We start from the raw sequence: 16,131 nt of genomic DNA, 5'->3' as shown, positions 1-16,131 counted from the left end.
TGAGACTTTCTCTCTCTCTATTTGAGACAGTTTAATGTCAGGCCGGGTCTGGATAGACTGCTCTCTGACAAAGGAGAACCGGCTCTAAATCTGCCCCCAGCACTGGGCCAGGCAATTAAACCCTATTCTTCCCCTCGGGTCTAAAGGTCTCCACTGCCTGTAGAAGGGAAGATAGTATTATTGAATGAATGTTCTTACCTCCAAGTAAAAAATAGAAAAGACTTCTGAATAATCAAAGGTAGAATAAGACTGTCAATTCAGGAACTGACTGGCTGGAATTCTAGCACCTCTTACAGATGCTGAAATCATCTCATCATGGGGGATCAGTGAGGATCGCCAAAAGCTTGCAACTACTTGGGTGAAGTTAAACAAATATTCAAAAAGCAAATGTATACTACTTATTAAAATAACCAGTTGGATTCTTTATGTAAGGTAAGAGGGAGTACCAATTGAAGAGGTACCAACATTTTATTATATGAACCCTGTTTTTTATAGAACATTAGAAAAATGATCCAGATGACTGTTTAAAATACATAAACCTCACACTTCTATACATGAAGAAAACCTAAGAGCATGCAAATACTCTGGACTGGAGAGCCATGTCCATTCTTGATCAATCATTTCTGAAAAGTTTTCAAATATTGAAATCCAAAGAGAATGAATTGGCTTGACATGATTCAAAAAGTAAAATATAAATGTAAGGGCAGTTAAACCAAGGCAATAACACAGTAGTCATTCTTGTACAACATCTAGAGAGCATGTGTAGGTATGTGCCCTGTCTGTGTGTATATTCACACAGAATCAGGCCAAAATTCTAGGAAGTGGCCTGTGCCCACATATGTGAAGCCCCAAATGCTGTGCAATGGATGTATAACACCCAGTATCCATCCGTCTCAAGAGCACCACTTATCCAAACCTAATTGTATCTTAGAAGGGACAATCTTTTAACCAGTATAGAGGACAGGAGGGTGAGCTCAGACCATGCTGTTCTCATAGCATCCACTGGACCAGAGCGTCCATTTTAGTCTTGGGGCTTTAAGAATATCTTCTTAGTTTTAATGGCTTTTATATTTCCATTTTCATCTTCTTTGTCATTGGCTCGGTCCCTTTTCTTGGAAAACATTTTCCCAATTGTTCCTACCAAACTCTCATATCTTCTTGCCATTTCTTTCTCCGACACGTCAGCCTCTACGGTCTCCTCTTCTGCTGCTGCCGCTCTGTTCCTGGAATTCATCTGAAGCATGAACTTCTCAACTTCAGGATTGAAGCCTCTGAATGACATCCTTCCGTAGAGAAGGTCTTCACACAGGGAGAAGCTCTGATCTTCTATGATGAAGCTCTCCTTCTCCTTCAACTCCGGCAAATCCAGGTACCAGTGCTCATCCCTGATCGTCTTCCGTTCCTCCTCTTCTAGCTGTTTCTGGTTTTCCGAGTCCAGGCCCCTCTGCATGAACTTCATGAGCAGCAGGTTTGTGGATAACTTAGTCTTCCGCTCCGACGCCATGTTGGATACATTTGCAGAGGCTTCCCGCTGTACCGCGCTTGTGCATGGTCAAGAGCCGAGTGAGATGTCTCCTTCAGTACCAACTTTTTATACTGATGTAAACAAGATGGGGATGGCAGGTTGTAAGTCAGATAAAATAAGCATGGTGGTCAAAAGTCCACATCAATTCAGAAGTCAGAATTGTATGCTATCCTTATGGTATTGGAATATCCTGAACCTCTTAACATAATTACTGATGCCTTGTATGCAGAGTTATTTTGCCTATAGAGACTGCTCAATTTGTACCTGATCAGTCTAAATTAACCTTGCTTATTCAAATGCAACAGGCCATCGGAATTACAAATTATTAATTACATCTTATACATATTTGGTGGTGTTATACAGGTTTGCCCGGTTCATTCGCTCAAGGAAATGATGAAATTGACAAAACACTATTAGGGAATGGGTTTAGAAGCCTCAAATTTTCCTGAGAAACACGTTAATGGCAAAGATTTAAAGACAAAATTTCTAAAACCTTAACAAGACAAATAATGCTATGTCCTACATTTTGGGTGATTGGTGCTAATGCTTTAAATGAATCAATCCTTCCCCTCATTGGGAATGTGAGAGTCCAAATGCTAAAGATCCTCATCCCCAAAAGGTTTTTGATTGATCAACAAAGAGCCAACAGCCAATGACTAGGCAGGTAGACTGAGGCAGGCCTGTATGTGTCTGCTCTTCTTCCCTGCCATGGTGATCTTGTCCCCTTCCTCTATCCTAGTTCCTAGCCCCTGCAGATCTCAATGTTCTGCAATTACGGAGATGCCTGCACAAATTAAAAGTGAAAATGCTCTCACATACTGCCTTAGTCAGGTTACTCTAGGGTCACAGAACTTATCAGTAGTGTCTACATAGGATTAGGTTGAGGACTTACGTTCTGTAGTACAGCTCCCCAACAATGATCATCAGCAGGAGCTGTGAATGGAAGTCCAAGAATCTAGTAGTGGCTTCCTCCCAGGAGGCAGGCAGGCAACAAGAGACAGACTCTTTGCTCCTTCCAGTGTCCTTATATAGGTCTCCAGCAGGAGGTGTGTCCCAGATTAAAGGTGTGTACCACCTCCCATGGCTCTGGGACTTGCTTTGTCCCAGTTGACCTTTGATTCAGAGATCTCTTTGCCTTAAGTTCCTGGGATTCGTAGTCACTTTGCCTGCAGATCTCCATACCAAGATCCAGGCCAGAAACTTGTATCCCCCAGCCTCAAGATCAGGATCAAAGGTGAGCCTTCCAGTTCTGGATTTTAGTTCATTCCAGATATAATCAAGTTAACAATCAGGAATAGCCACTGCACAGATCTTATCCAATAAGGTGCCACAATTCCTAGCATATACGAACATAAAACCTGTTACCGTATACCATAGAATCCCATGGGACAAGAAGTTCTAGAAAGAGCCAATTGTACCATTAAAGAGAAGCCCATTTAAAAAAAAGGAGAGGGGAAAAAAAAAAAAAAACGGGGACAGACTAAATAATGCCGCCCTGCCCTGCTCCCCATGCTTTCACTGCCAGGTGCCCAAATGCCTCAGGGAGACAAGGGGCTGGGAAGAGCAGGAGGCAGCACAGGCACAAAAGGATGATGTGTGAGTGAGTGCACTCCCACAAGATTGTCTTAGGCCTGCAGAAACGCATGCATCCTTCCCAGCGTCTCTATAGCATGTGCCTGCTACTGACGCTATTCCTGACAGTGAGCTGACCTGGTGACTGGTGGAAATGCCAGATTTTGAAGCATTTTAAAAATCAACTATTTTCCATCATCACCATAATTGTTAGGAAGTAGTAACAACTCCAGAGGTATCGACTTTTTTATATGAGACACATTTATTATGGAACATTAAAAAATGATCCAGATGACTGTTTAAAATACATAAACCCCACAATTCTATACATAAAGACCTAAGAGCATGCAGATACTCTGGGCTGGAGAGCCATGTCTGTTCCTGGTCAATCACTTCTGAAAAGTTCTCAAATATTGAAATCCAAAGCAAATGAATTGGCTTGACATGATTCAAAAAGTAAAATATAAACGTAAGGGCATTAAAACCAAGGCAAGAATTAGTCTCCAATCCTCATTCCTGGAGAGTAACTGAGAGCAGGTGTAGGTGTGTGCCCTGTCTGTGTGTATACTCACACAGAATCAGGCCAAAAGTCAAGGGAGCGGCGTGTACCCACATATGTGAAGCCCCGAATGCCGTCAAAAGGATGTAGAACGTCTATCCTCCTTCTGTCTCAAGAACAGCACATTTCCAACCCTAGGCATCCCTTAGAAGGGACCAGTACCGAGGACAGGAGGGTGAGTTCAGACCATGCTGTTCTCACAGCATCCACTGCATCAGAGGCGTCCATATTAGTCTTGGGGCCTTAAAAACATCTTCTTAATCTTCCAGGCCCCTCTGCATGAACTTCATGGGCAGCAGGTTTGTGGATAACTTAGTTTTCTGATACAACGCCATGTTCGATACATTTACAGAGGCTTCCCGCTGCACTGTGCTTGTGCAGGACCAAGAGCAGAGGGAGACCTCACATTCAGTGCTAACTTTTTATACTGATGTAAACAAGATGGGGACATCGTGTTGTAAATCAGATAAAATAAGCATGGTGGTCAAAAGTCCACATCAATTCAGAAGTCAGAATTGTATGCTATCGTTATGGTATTGGAATATCCCAAACCTCTTAATGTAATTACTGATTCATTGAATGCCTATAGAGACTGCTGAATTTGTAACTGATAAATCTGAATTAACTTTCTTTATTCAAGTGCAACAGGCCATGAGAATTAGAAATTATCCATTACATATTATACATATTTGGTTTTCTTTTTGTTTGTTTGTTTGTTTGTTTTTTAAAGAGTTTATTGGTGATGACTCAGAAAAGGGTGTGGAGTGGGAAGGGTGAAATCCGGGCTACCTGGGCGGCCCCTCATCTTCCTGCTGCATCTGGGCCATCAGCTGCTGTCGTTCAGCGGCCTGGCGCATGCGCATCATGACCAGACCCTCATAGTCCCTTTCTGAGGACACTGAGCCCTTCGTCAGTCCTGGGGGACTGGGGTCCACCGTGCCCTGGGGCTGTCCCTCCAACCAGGAAACCTTCAGAGGGTTGTCAGTCAGGCCCACTTCATTTCTGACGGCCAGCTCCGCAGCTCTGACAGTTGCAAACTCCACTATGGCATTGCCTGGCTTCCTTCCAGAAACTACCAAGTTGAGAACCTCCCCATACTTATGTAAAAGCTTCAGGAGGACATCTCTGGAGTAGCCCCCTTGGGACTTGTCCTCCTTCTTGCATGTCCACTTAAGCTTTAGTTTGGGGGTTCTTTTGCCTTCTCTATTTTCTGCTCTTCCTCTCAGCCTCTGTTTTCGGTCCTGGCGGGTCTGCTCCTGGATCAGCCTTTGCTGCTCTTCCAACTGACGGGAACCCTCTTCTTGTAATCGAGCAATCTTCTGCTCTAGTGTGGTGGTGCTCCTGCTCTCCTCCTCTTCCTCAGTACCCTGGGCCTGGGCCTGCCGCTCCCTGGCCTCCAGATCGAGCTTCAGTTTCTTCCTGTTCTCGTCAAGTCTCTGGGTCCTCTCTGCGGCCCGCTTCCTGGCTTTCCTCTCCTTGTCATAAGCAGTCCTGGCTGCAGCATCAGTCAGTACCTCCAAGGCCTGGGACAGCTGGTGGAAGAGTTCAGCTGCTCTGAGGTTATCTGGATTTTTGTCTGGGTGGCAGGAGAGTGCTTTTTGTCGATAAGCCTTCTTCACCTCTTTGTCTGTCGCCTTCTCTTCGATGCCCAGCAGCGTGTAGAGATCCATCTGTAAGAACTCTTTGGTCAGCGCCATGATTCTAGTCTAAACTTGAATTGATCTACAACTCCCAGAAGTCCCATACTTGGTTTGCTTAGACAGGGTGCCTGGTTCATCGGCTCAAGGAAATGATGAAATTGACAAATTACTAATAGGAAACAGGTTTAGAATCCTCAAATTTTCATGAGAGACATGTTTATGGGAAAGGTTTAAAGAACAAAACTTCCATCTCTTAACAAGACAAATAATACAATGTCCTAAGTTTTGGGGGATTGATGCTAATGCTTTAAATGAATCCTGCCTCCAAAACTGGAAATGTGAGTGTCCAAATGCTAAAGATTCTCATCCCCAGATGGTTTTTGATTGATCAACAAAGAGCCAACAACCAATGACTAGGCAAGTAGACTGTGGCAGGCCTGTATGTGTCTGCTCTTCTTCCCTGCCATGGTGATCTCGCCCCCTTCCTCTATCCTAGTTCCTAGCCCCTGCAGATCTCAATGTTCTGCAATTATGGAGATGCCTGCACAAATTAAAAGTGAAGATGCTCTGACATATTGACTTAGTGAGGTTTCTCTAGAATCACAGAACTTATTGGTAGTCTCTACACAGTAAGAGAATTGTTTGATGACTTACAGTCTGTAGTCCAACTCCCCAACAATGATCAGCAGCAGCAGCTGTGAATGGAAGTCCAAGGATCTAGCAACGGCTTCCTCCCAGGAGGCAGGCAGCAACAAGAGACAGACTCTTTGCTCCTTCCAGTGTCCTTATATAGGTCTCCAGCAGGAGGTGTGTCCCAGATTAAAGGTGTGTACCACCTCCCATGGCTCTGGGACTTGCTTTGTCCCAGTTGACCTTTGATTCAGAGATCTCTTTGCCTTAAGTTCCTGGGATTCGTAGTCACTTTGCCTGCAGATCTCCATACCAAGATCCAGGCCAGAAACTTGTATCCCCCAGCCTCAAGATCAGGATCAAAGGTGAGCCTTCCAGTGCTGGATTTTAGTTCATTCCAGATATAATCAAGTTAACAATCAGGAATAGCCACTGCACAGATCTTATCCAATAAGGTGCCACAATTCCTAGCATATACGAACATAAAACCTGTTACAATATACCATATAATCCCAGGGGACAAGTTATTCTAGAAAGAGTCAATTGTGGCATTAAAAGAGATGCCCATTAAATAAAAAGTGAAAGTAAAAAACAAACAAACAAAACCCAGGGACAGACTAAATAATGCATTGTTAACTCTCAGTTTTTTTCCAAGATTCTTTATTTTCAAAATTATCTCTGTTGTGGTTTGCCCTGGAGTTATCTTTATTTTGATGCTAATTCCACTTCTTCAAGGACAGTCAAGAAGTCAGGATTCAGGTGACTTCACCAGAACCTTATCTCCATTGAATTTGTAAAATACAGGTGAGAGTCAGGGACAGGATAGAAGGAGGCCTGTCATTGGGTGAGATGGAAGGAGAGGCAGGAGAGAAGTTTGAAGGAAGAGGTGGAGACTGGGATGGAAAGGAGAGAGAGGAGCAAGGAGAGAGAGGGAGAGAAGCCATGGCAGGTGACTTCAAGATTCTGCTCTGTGTGTTTACAGGTTGTTATTAATGTTCTTATGGGATAGATGGTACTGGGCTTTGTATGTTTCGATGGACAATGATAACATACCAATTGGGTCAAAGGTTATTGTGTTGTGTGGTCTTTCAGGTGTAGATTTATGTGTAATAGAATGTGGGGCGGCTGGTCTGGGCCACCACAGAGTTGGGATGTGTTTCTCCCAGGATATCTAGCAGATTTCTTGGGGCACCACGGTGCCAGATCAAGCAGGATAAAAGACAACCTTATACTTTTTTTTATTTTTTTATATTTTTACAACAACAGGTCACAACATAAGCTTTTGGTGCATTCTGCCAATGTACAAGCTACGAATGCTTGCTCAGCAGCTGGGGGGCACTCAATCGTATCATGTCTGAAAAGTAAATAAAATTCCATATAAAACACTGTGTTCCTATGGAAACTTTAAACATTTAAGTGTGACCTCCATCTCATAGCTGTCTATACTGCATTGGTGCCAACCCTACTCTTACAAAGAGATTCCAAACCAGTAGTATTTCAGTCAAATAATCCCCCAAATGCCTGAATTCAAACTAAACAGGCAGGAAAGAGCTACAAGAATGGCATCTACACATTGAGAGTAGCAGAGGCACAGGCTGTAGGGTGAGGGTCTATCCTGCTCTCCTGGAGGCAAGAAAGGGGAAGAATGCCAACATCCTGCTCATCCACCTCTGGAGGGAAGCCATGGCTCTGTATCTCCTGGATGAGTAACCACATTGGCGGTGACAGTAAAGAATAGATGTTTTTCCTCTGGAGTTCATTGAAAATAGAAGCAGGAGCAATGGTGTATGCACCCATGTTCTCAAAATTTCGTAGTGCACGAAATTACGTGTTGTATCTTCTGATACAGGAGAGCCACCAGCAATATCATGCAGATACATGCTCACACCAACTTTTGTGCCCATGCCAAAGACACAGCTGGCATCTGTCAGTGCCTGCAAGAAGGTCTCAGGGGCAGTACATCCACTGCCTGGATGTAAGCCGAGGCCAATGATGTCAATCTTTATCTCCTTTGCCTTTTCCATGAGAAACCTGCTGGTTTTGAGTGTGACACCAAACTTAACATTGAGGGAACAAAATGCTTTGGAAGTGTCAATGTCCAACTGCAAAACCAACTTTGCCTTTGGCTGTGCTCTGGTGACTTGCATCAATTCAACTTCACTGTCAAAATTCCTAATGTGGATTCCATTAGTGGTGGCATACTTGATTTGAGACACTTTTTTACAAAGATTTGCATAGATAGTGCTCTGGAGCCACCCCAATCCTGTACACCAATTGTATTTCAGTCTTGCTTCCACAGTCAAATCCCGTAGCACTTGCATCTAGAGCTCTGTTGTCATTCTAACTGTCTGTGAAAGGGAGTAACAGGGCAAGAGCTTTTAGTCATGTCAGATGCTGCTTTAGAATGTCTTTGAGGTCTGCAATATAGAAAACATCTTTATTTTCAGGGGAATAAATTTCTTCTTCTTCTTCTTCTTCTTCTTCTTCTTCTTCTTCTTCTTCATACTCTTCCTCTTCCTCTTCTTCTCCTCCCCCTCTCCTCCTCCCCCTCCTCCTCCTCCTCCTCCTCCTCCTCCTCCTCCCCCTTCTTTCTTCTTCTTCTTGGTATAGAATGTCCTTGGCAGTAAAGCCTTCATTGAGGATATAGCAATCAAGCTTTTCCTTAGTAAACCTGCTCATGGTTCTTGATATGCCTACAGAAAAAAGCACTGGGCCACAGCTGGTCAGACCAGTGGTGAGGACAACACCAAACCCTGAGGATCATCTGGCCGTTTGCAGAAGCTGATTCAAGGTGGCACCAAGCTTCTGGCTAGGGTGGCTGTTGGTGATGTCTGCAGGTTCTGACCCTCAATGTTCTTTTTTTTTTTTTTTTATTAACTTGAGTATTTCTTATTTACATTTCAAGTGTTATTCCCTTTCCCGGTTTCCGGGCAAACATCCCCCTAATCCCTCCCCCTCCCTTTCTTTATGGGTGTTCCCCTCCCCATCCTCCCCCCATTGCCACCCTCCCCCCACCAATCACGTTCACTGGGGGTTCAGTCTTAGCAGGACCAAGGGCTTCCCCTTCCACTGGTGATCTTACTAGAATATTCATTGCTGCCTATGAGATCAGAGTCCAGGGTCAGTCCATGTATAGTCTTTAGGTAGTGGCTTAGTCCCTGGAAGCTCTGGTTGCTTGGCATTGTTGTTCATATGGGGTCTCGAGCTCCTTCAAGCTCTTCAAGTTCTTTCTCTGATTCCTTCAACGGGGGTCCCATTCTCAGTTCAGTGGTTTGCTGCTGGCATTCGCCTCTGTATTTGCTGTATTCTGGCTGTGTCTCTCAGGAGCAATCTACATCCGGCTCCTGTCAGCCTGTACTACTTTGCTTCATCCATCTTGTCTAATAGGATGGCTGTATATGTATGGGCCACATGTGGGGCAGGCTCTGAATGGGTGTTCCTTCTGTGTCTGTTTTAATCTTTGCCTCTCTATTCCCTGCCAAGGGTATTCTTGTTCCCCTTTTAAAGAAGGAGTGAAGCATTCACATTTTGATCATCCATCTTGAGTTTCATTTGTTCTAGGCATCTAGGGTAATTCAAGCATTTGGGCTAATAGCCACTTATCAATGAGTGCATACCATGTGTGTTTTTCTGTGATTGGGTTACCTCACTCAGGATGATATTTTCCAGTTCCAACCATTTGCCTACGAATTTCATAAAGTCATTGTTTTTGATAGCTGAGTAATATTCCATTGTGTAGATGTACCACATTTTCTGTATCCATTCCTCTGTTGAAGGGCATCTGGGTTCTTTCCAGCTTCTGGCTATTATAAATAAGGCTGCGATGAACATAGTGGAGCACGTGTCTTTTATATATGTTGGGGCATCTTTTGGTATATGCCCAAAAGAGGTATAGCTGGATCCTCAGGCAGTTCAATGTCCAATTTTCTGAGGAACCTCCAGACTGATTTCCAGAATGGTTGTACCAGTCTGCAATCCCACCAACAATGGAGGAGTGTTCCTCTTTCTCCGCATCCTCGCCAGCATTTGCTGTCACATGAGTTTTTGATCTTAGCCATTCTCATTGGTGTGAGGTGAAATCTCAGGGTTGTTTTGATTTGCATTTCCCTTATGACTAAAGATGTTGAACATTTCTTTAGGTGTTTCTCAGCCATTCGGCATTCCTCAGCTGTGAATTCTTTCTTTAGCTCTGAACCCCATTTTTTAATAGGGTTACTTGTCTCCCTGCGGTCTAACTTCTTGAGTTCTTTGTATATTTTGGATATAAGGCCTCTATCTGTTGTAGGATTGATAAAGATCTTTTCCCAATCTGTTGGTTGCCGTTTTGTCCTAACCACAGTGTCCTTTGCCTTACAGAAGCTTTGCAGTTTTATGACATCCCATTTGTCAATTCTTGATCTTAGAGCATAAGCCATTGGTGTTTTGTTCAGGAAATTTTTTCTAGTGCCCATGTGTTCCAGATGCTTCCCTAGTTTTTCTTCTATTAGTTTGAGTATATCTGGTTTGATGTGGAGGTCCTTGATCCACTTGGACTTAAGCTTTGTACAGGGTGATAAGCATGGATCGATCTGCATTCTTCTACATGTTGATCTCCAGTTGAACCAGCACCATTTGCTGAAAATGCTATCTTTTTTCCATTGGATGGTTTTGGCTCCTTTGTCAAAAATCAAGTGCCCATAGGTGTGTGGGTTCATTTCTGGGTCTTCAATTCTGTTCCATTGGTCTATCTGTCTGTCTCTGTACCAATACCATGCAGTTTTTATCACTATTGCTCTGTAATACTGCTTGAGTTCAGGGATAGTGATTCCCCCTGAAGTCCTTTTATTGTTGAGGATAGTTTTAGCTATCCTGGGTTTTTTGTTATTCCAGATGAATTTGCAAATTGTTCTGTCTAACTCTTTGAAGAATTGGATTGGTATTTTTATGGGGATTGCATTGAATCTGTAGATCGCTTTTGGTACAATGGCCATTTTTACTATATTAATCCTGCCAATCCATGATCATGGGAGATCTTTCCATCTTCTGAGGTCTTCTTCAATTTCTTTCTTCAGTGTCTTGAAGTTCTTATTGTACAGATCTTTTACTTGCTTGGTTAAAGTCACACCGAGGTACTTTATATTATTTGGGTCTATTATGAAGGGTGTCGTTTCCCTAATTTCTTTCTCGGCTTGTTTCTCTTTTGTGTAGAGGAAGGCTACTGATTTATTTGAGTTAATTTTATACCCAGCCACTTTGCTGAAGTTGTTTATCAGCTTTAGTAGTTCTCTGGTGGAACTTTTGGGATCACTTAAATATACTATCATATCATCTGCAAATAGTGATATTTTGACTTCTTCTTTTCCGATCTGTATCCCCTTGACCTCCTTTTGTTGTCTGATTGCTCTGGCTAGAACTTCAAGAACTATATTGAATAAGTAGGGAGAGAGTGGGCAGCCTTCTCTAGTCCCTGATTTTAGTGGGATTGCTTCAAGTTTCTCTCCATTTAGTTTAATGTTAGCAACTGGTTTGCTGTGTATGGCTTTTACTATGTTTAGGTATGGGCCTTGAATTCCTATTCTTTCCAGGACTTTTATCATGAAGGGGTGTTGAATTTTGTCAAATGCTTTCTCAGCATCTAATGAAATGATCATGTGGTTTTGTTCTTTCAGTTTGTTTATATAATGGATCACGTTGATGGTTTTCCGTATATTAAACCATCCCTGCATGCCTGGGATGAAGCCTACTTGATCATGGTGGATGATTGTTTTGATGTGCTCTTGGATTCGGTTTGCCAGAATTTTATTGAGTATTTTTGCGTCGATATTCATAAGGGAAATTGGTCTGAAGTTCTCTTTCTTTGTTGGGTCTTTGTGTGGTTTAGGTATAAGAGTAATTGTGGCTTCATAGAAGGAATTCGGTAGTGCTCCATCTGTTTCAATTTTGTGGAATAGTTTGGATAGTATTGGTATGAGGTCTTCTATGAAGGTCTGATAGAATTCTGCACTAAACCCATCTGGACCTGGGCTCTTTTTTGTTGGGAGACCTTTAATGACTGCTTCTATTTCCTTAGGAGTTATGGGGTTGTTTATCTGTTCCTGGTTTAACTTCGGTACCTGGTATCTCTCTAGGAAATTGTCCATTTCCTGCAGATTTTCAAGTTTTGTTGAATATAGGCTTTTATAGTAAGATCTGATGATTTTTTGAATTTCCTCTGAATCTGTAGTTATGTCTCCCTTTTCATTTCTGATTTTGTTAATTTGGACACACTCTCTGTGTTCTCTCCTTAGTCTGGCTAAGGGTTTATCTATCTTGTTGATTTTCTCAAAGAACCAACTTTTGGTTCTGTTGATTCTTTCTATGGTCCTTTTTGTTTCTACTTGGTTGATTCCTGCCTTCTACTCCTCCTGGGTGTATTTGCTTCTTTTTGTTCTAGAGCTTTTAGGTGTGTTGTCAAGCTGGTGACATATGCTCTTTCCTGTTTCTTTCTGCAGGCACTCAGCGCTATGAGTTTTCCTCTTAGCACAGCTTTCATTGTGTCCCATAAGTTTGGGTATGTTGTACCTTCATTTTCATTAAATTCTAAAAAGTCTTTAATTTCTTTCTTTATTTCTTCCTTGACCAGGTTATCATTGAGTAGAGCATTGTTCAATTTCCACGTATACGTGGGCATTCTTCCCTTATTGTTATTGAAGACCAGCTTTAGGCCGTGGTGGTCCGATAGCACGCATGGGATTATTTCTATCTTTCTGTACCTGTTGAGGCCCGTTTTTTGACCAATTATATGGTCAATTTTGGAGAAAGTACCATGAGGAGCTGAGAAGAAGGTATATCCTTTTGCTTTAGGATAGAACGTTCTATAAATATCCGTTAAGTCCATTTGGCTCATGACTTCTCTTAGTCTGTCTACGTCTCTGTTTAATTTCTGTTTCCATGATCTGTCCATTGATGAGAGTGGGGTGTTGAAATCTCCCACTATTATTGTGTGAGGTGCAATGTGTGTTTTGAGCTTTAGTAAGGTTTCTTTTACATATGTAGGTGCCCTTGTATTTGGGGCATAGATATTTAGGATTGAGAGTTCATCTTGGTGGATTTTTCCTTTGATGAATATGAAGTGTCCTTCCTTATCTTTTTGATGACTTTTAGTTGGAAATTGATTTTATTTGATATTAGAACGGCTACTCCAGCTTGCTTCTTCCGACCATTTGCTTGGAAAGTTGTTTTCCAGCCTTTCACTCTGAGGTAGTGTCTGTCTTTGTCTCTGAGGTGTGTTTCCTGTAGGCAGCAGAATGCAGGGTCCTCGTTGCGTATCCAGTTTGTTAATCTATGTCTTTTTATTGGGGAGTTGAGGCCATTGATGTTGAGAGATATTAAGGAATAGTGATTATTGCTTCCTGTTATATTCATATTTGGATATGAGGTTATGTTTGTGTGCTTTTCTTCTCTTTGTTTTGTTGCCAAGATGATTAGTTTCTTGCTTCTTCTAGGGTATAGCTTGCCTCCTTATGTTAGGCTTTACCATTTATTATCCTTTGTAGTGCTGGATTTGTAGAAAAATATTGTGTAAATTTGTTTTTGTCATGGACTATCTTGGTTTCTCCATCTATGTTAATTGAGAGTTTTGCAGGATACAGTAACCTGGGCTGGCATTTGTGTTCTCTTAGGGTCTGTATGACATCTGTCCAGGATCTTCTGGCTTTCATAGTCTCTGGCGAAAAGTCTGGTGTGATTCTGATAGGTCTGCCTTTATATGTTACTTGACCTTTTTCCCTTACTGCTTTTAATATTCTTTATTTTGTGCGTTTGGTGTTTTGACTATTATGTGACGGGAGGAGTTTCTTTTCTGGTCCAATCTATTTGGAGTTCTGTAGGCTTCTTGTATGCTTATGGGTATCTCTTTCTTTAGGTTAGGGAAGTTTTCTTCTATGATTTTGTTGAAGATATTTACTGGTCCTTTGAGCTGGGAGTCTTCACTCTCTTCTATACCTATTATCCTTATGTTTGATCTTCTCATTGAGTCCTGGATTTCCTTTATGTTTTGGACCAGTAGCTTTTTCTGCTTTACATTATCTTTGACAGTTGAGTCGATGATTTCTATGGAATCTTCTGCTCCTGAGATTTTCTCTTCCATCTCTTGTATTCTGTTGGTGAAGCTGGTATCTACAGCTCCTTGTCTCTTCTTTTGGTTTTCTATATCCAGGGTTGTTTCCATGTGTTCTTTCTTGATTGCTTCTATTTCCATTTTTAATTCCTTCAACTGTTTGATTGTGTTTTCCTGGAATTCTTTCAGGCATTTTTGTGACTCCTCTCTATGGGCTTCTACTTTTTATTTATGTTTTCCTGGAATTCTTTTAGGTATTTTTGCGATTCCTCTCTGTAGGCTTCTACTTGTTCTCTAAGGGAGTTCTTCATGTCTTTCTTGAAGTCCTCCAGCATCAAATATGATTTTGAAACTAGATTTTGCTTTTCTGGTGTGTTTGGATATTCCGTGTTTGCTTTGGTGGGAGAATTGGGCTCCGATGATGCCATGTAGTCTTGGTTTCTGTTGCTTGGGTTCCTGTGCTTGCCTCCCGCCATCAGATTATCTCTAGTGTTACTTTGTTCTGCTATTTCTGACAGTGGTTAGACTGTCCTATAAGCCTGTGTTTCAGGAGTGCTGTAGACCTGTTTTCCTATTTTCTTTCAGCCAGTTATGGGGACAGAGTGTTCTGCTTTCGGGCGTGTAGTTTTTCCTATCTACAGGTCTTCAGCTGTTCCTGTGGGCCTGTGTCTTGAGTTCACCAGGCAGGTCGCTTGCAGCAGAAAAGTTGGTCTTACCTGTGGTCCCGAGGCTCAAGTTTGCTCATGGGGTGTTGCTTATGAGCTCTCTGCAGCGGCAGCAACCAGGAAGATCTGCGCCACCCTTTCCTCGACCCTCAATGTTCTTAATGTTGGTGAAAATGAAACAACGTTTGTATGGAAACCTGCAATAATATTAAGGAGAAGAGAGCGGCCTGGGATGGGGCCAGAGAGATACTGTTTTCTGCTTGGTATAAATTACGTCCACCAAAATGGGGAAGACAGCAAAGGTTTATAGACCCATGTGTGAGAATAGGGATTAATTGCCCCGACCTGTGTCGGGTCTAGATTTAAAGCCAGTGCTCCTGAGCCAGAAAGCAGTCTATCCAGGCCTAGTCTGGCATTGCGGCGACATGGCAGGAGTGCATGATTCCTTCCATCGCGACCGATGCTCCAAGTTCCTGGCCCTAGGCAGCCCAGGGCAGGCTGTGGGCTGCCTTGGGCAGCAGAGGCATGCAGTAGGAAAGGCCTGTCCTCTGCCCCTCAGTCGGTGGCAGGGTGGTGAGAGCATCAGGCCATGTGAGCAAGAGGAAATCAAAATCCTCACGCAGGGGCTGGGGATTTAGCTCAGTGGTAGAGCGCTTACCTAGGAAGCGCAAGGCCCTGGGTTCGGTCCCCAGCTCCGAAAAAAGAACCAAAAAAAAAAAAAAAAAAATCCTCACGCAGGACATCCAAGTGAACAAGACCAGTGTTAGGGTTCCTGCTTCAATCCCAGATTTTGGCACCAATGTTGGGCTTTTGAACCTCGACCTTACCCAGCCACCATGGTTCCATGTGAGGAACTTTAATGAGATGAGAGTAGAGGAGCAGACAGGCACCTGGCATGGGCATGTCGATGGAGGGATGGTGAAGGGATTAAGAGAAGTAAGAGAGGATAAGAGAGGGCAAGAACCTCTGGTTATACTATCAGGCACAGTTGGTTGTTGCAGGGAACTGTAGGGCAGAGCTTACCTGGCTGTTCCCAGGTAGCTGTAGGGGTAGACCTTAGACAGAAAACCAACAATAATCATGGAAGGGCTCTGAGAAAGCTAGGGTCTGCAACCTTGAAAGGGTGGTCAAATATATTTGGCAGGAGATGGTGGAAGAAGCGTCAAGTTTAGAGCATGAGGAGACAGAGATAATGAACTGGTAACTCACACCTGGAAGGCCTGCCTTATCTTTCCATAGCAATTGTGCCTACTAGACAAATTACAAAGTCATTTTTTTAAAAAATATTTATTGCATGTGAGTATACTCTCCCTGTCTTCAACCACACCAGAAGAGGGCATCAGATCCCAATCCAGATGGTTGTGAGCAACCATGTGGTTGCTGGAAATTAAAAGTCAGAAATTGAGTCCGATGATGGCTGGGAATTGAGTCAGAAACTCTGGAAGAGCAGTCAGTGCTCTTAA

General features: G+C 42.8%; 3 pseudogenes; all 3 read right to left on the bottom strand.

The window, feature by feature from the left end:
- Mphosph6-ps1 (M phase phosphoprotein 6, pseudogene) lies at window positions 474–1,517 on the bottom strand (annotated as a pseudogene).
- Dnajc17l1 (DnaJ heat shock protein family (Hsp40) member C17 like 1) lies at window positions 4,442–5,353 on the bottom strand (annotated as a pseudogene).
- A 2,139-nt stretch (window positions 5,354–7,492) lies between these two features.
- Odc1-ps9 (ornithine decarboxylase 1, pseudogene 9) lies at window positions 7,493–8,605 on the bottom strand (annotated as a pseudogene).
- Between the last annotated feature and the right edge of the window lie 7,526 nt (window positions 8,606–16,131).

Source organism: Rattus norvegicus, chromosome 6, assembly GCF_021556685.1.
Source record: "Rattus norvegicus strain SHRSP/BbbUtx chromosome 6, alternate assembly SHRSP_T2T, whole genome shotgun sequence".
In the NCBI taxonomy this organism is placed as follows: Eukaryota; Metazoa; Chordata; class Mammalia; order Rodentia; family Muridae; genus Rattus; species Rattus norvegicus.
The sequence above is the reverse complement of the archived record's forward strand: the minus strand, read 5'-3'. Positions and strand labels throughout refer to the sequence as shown.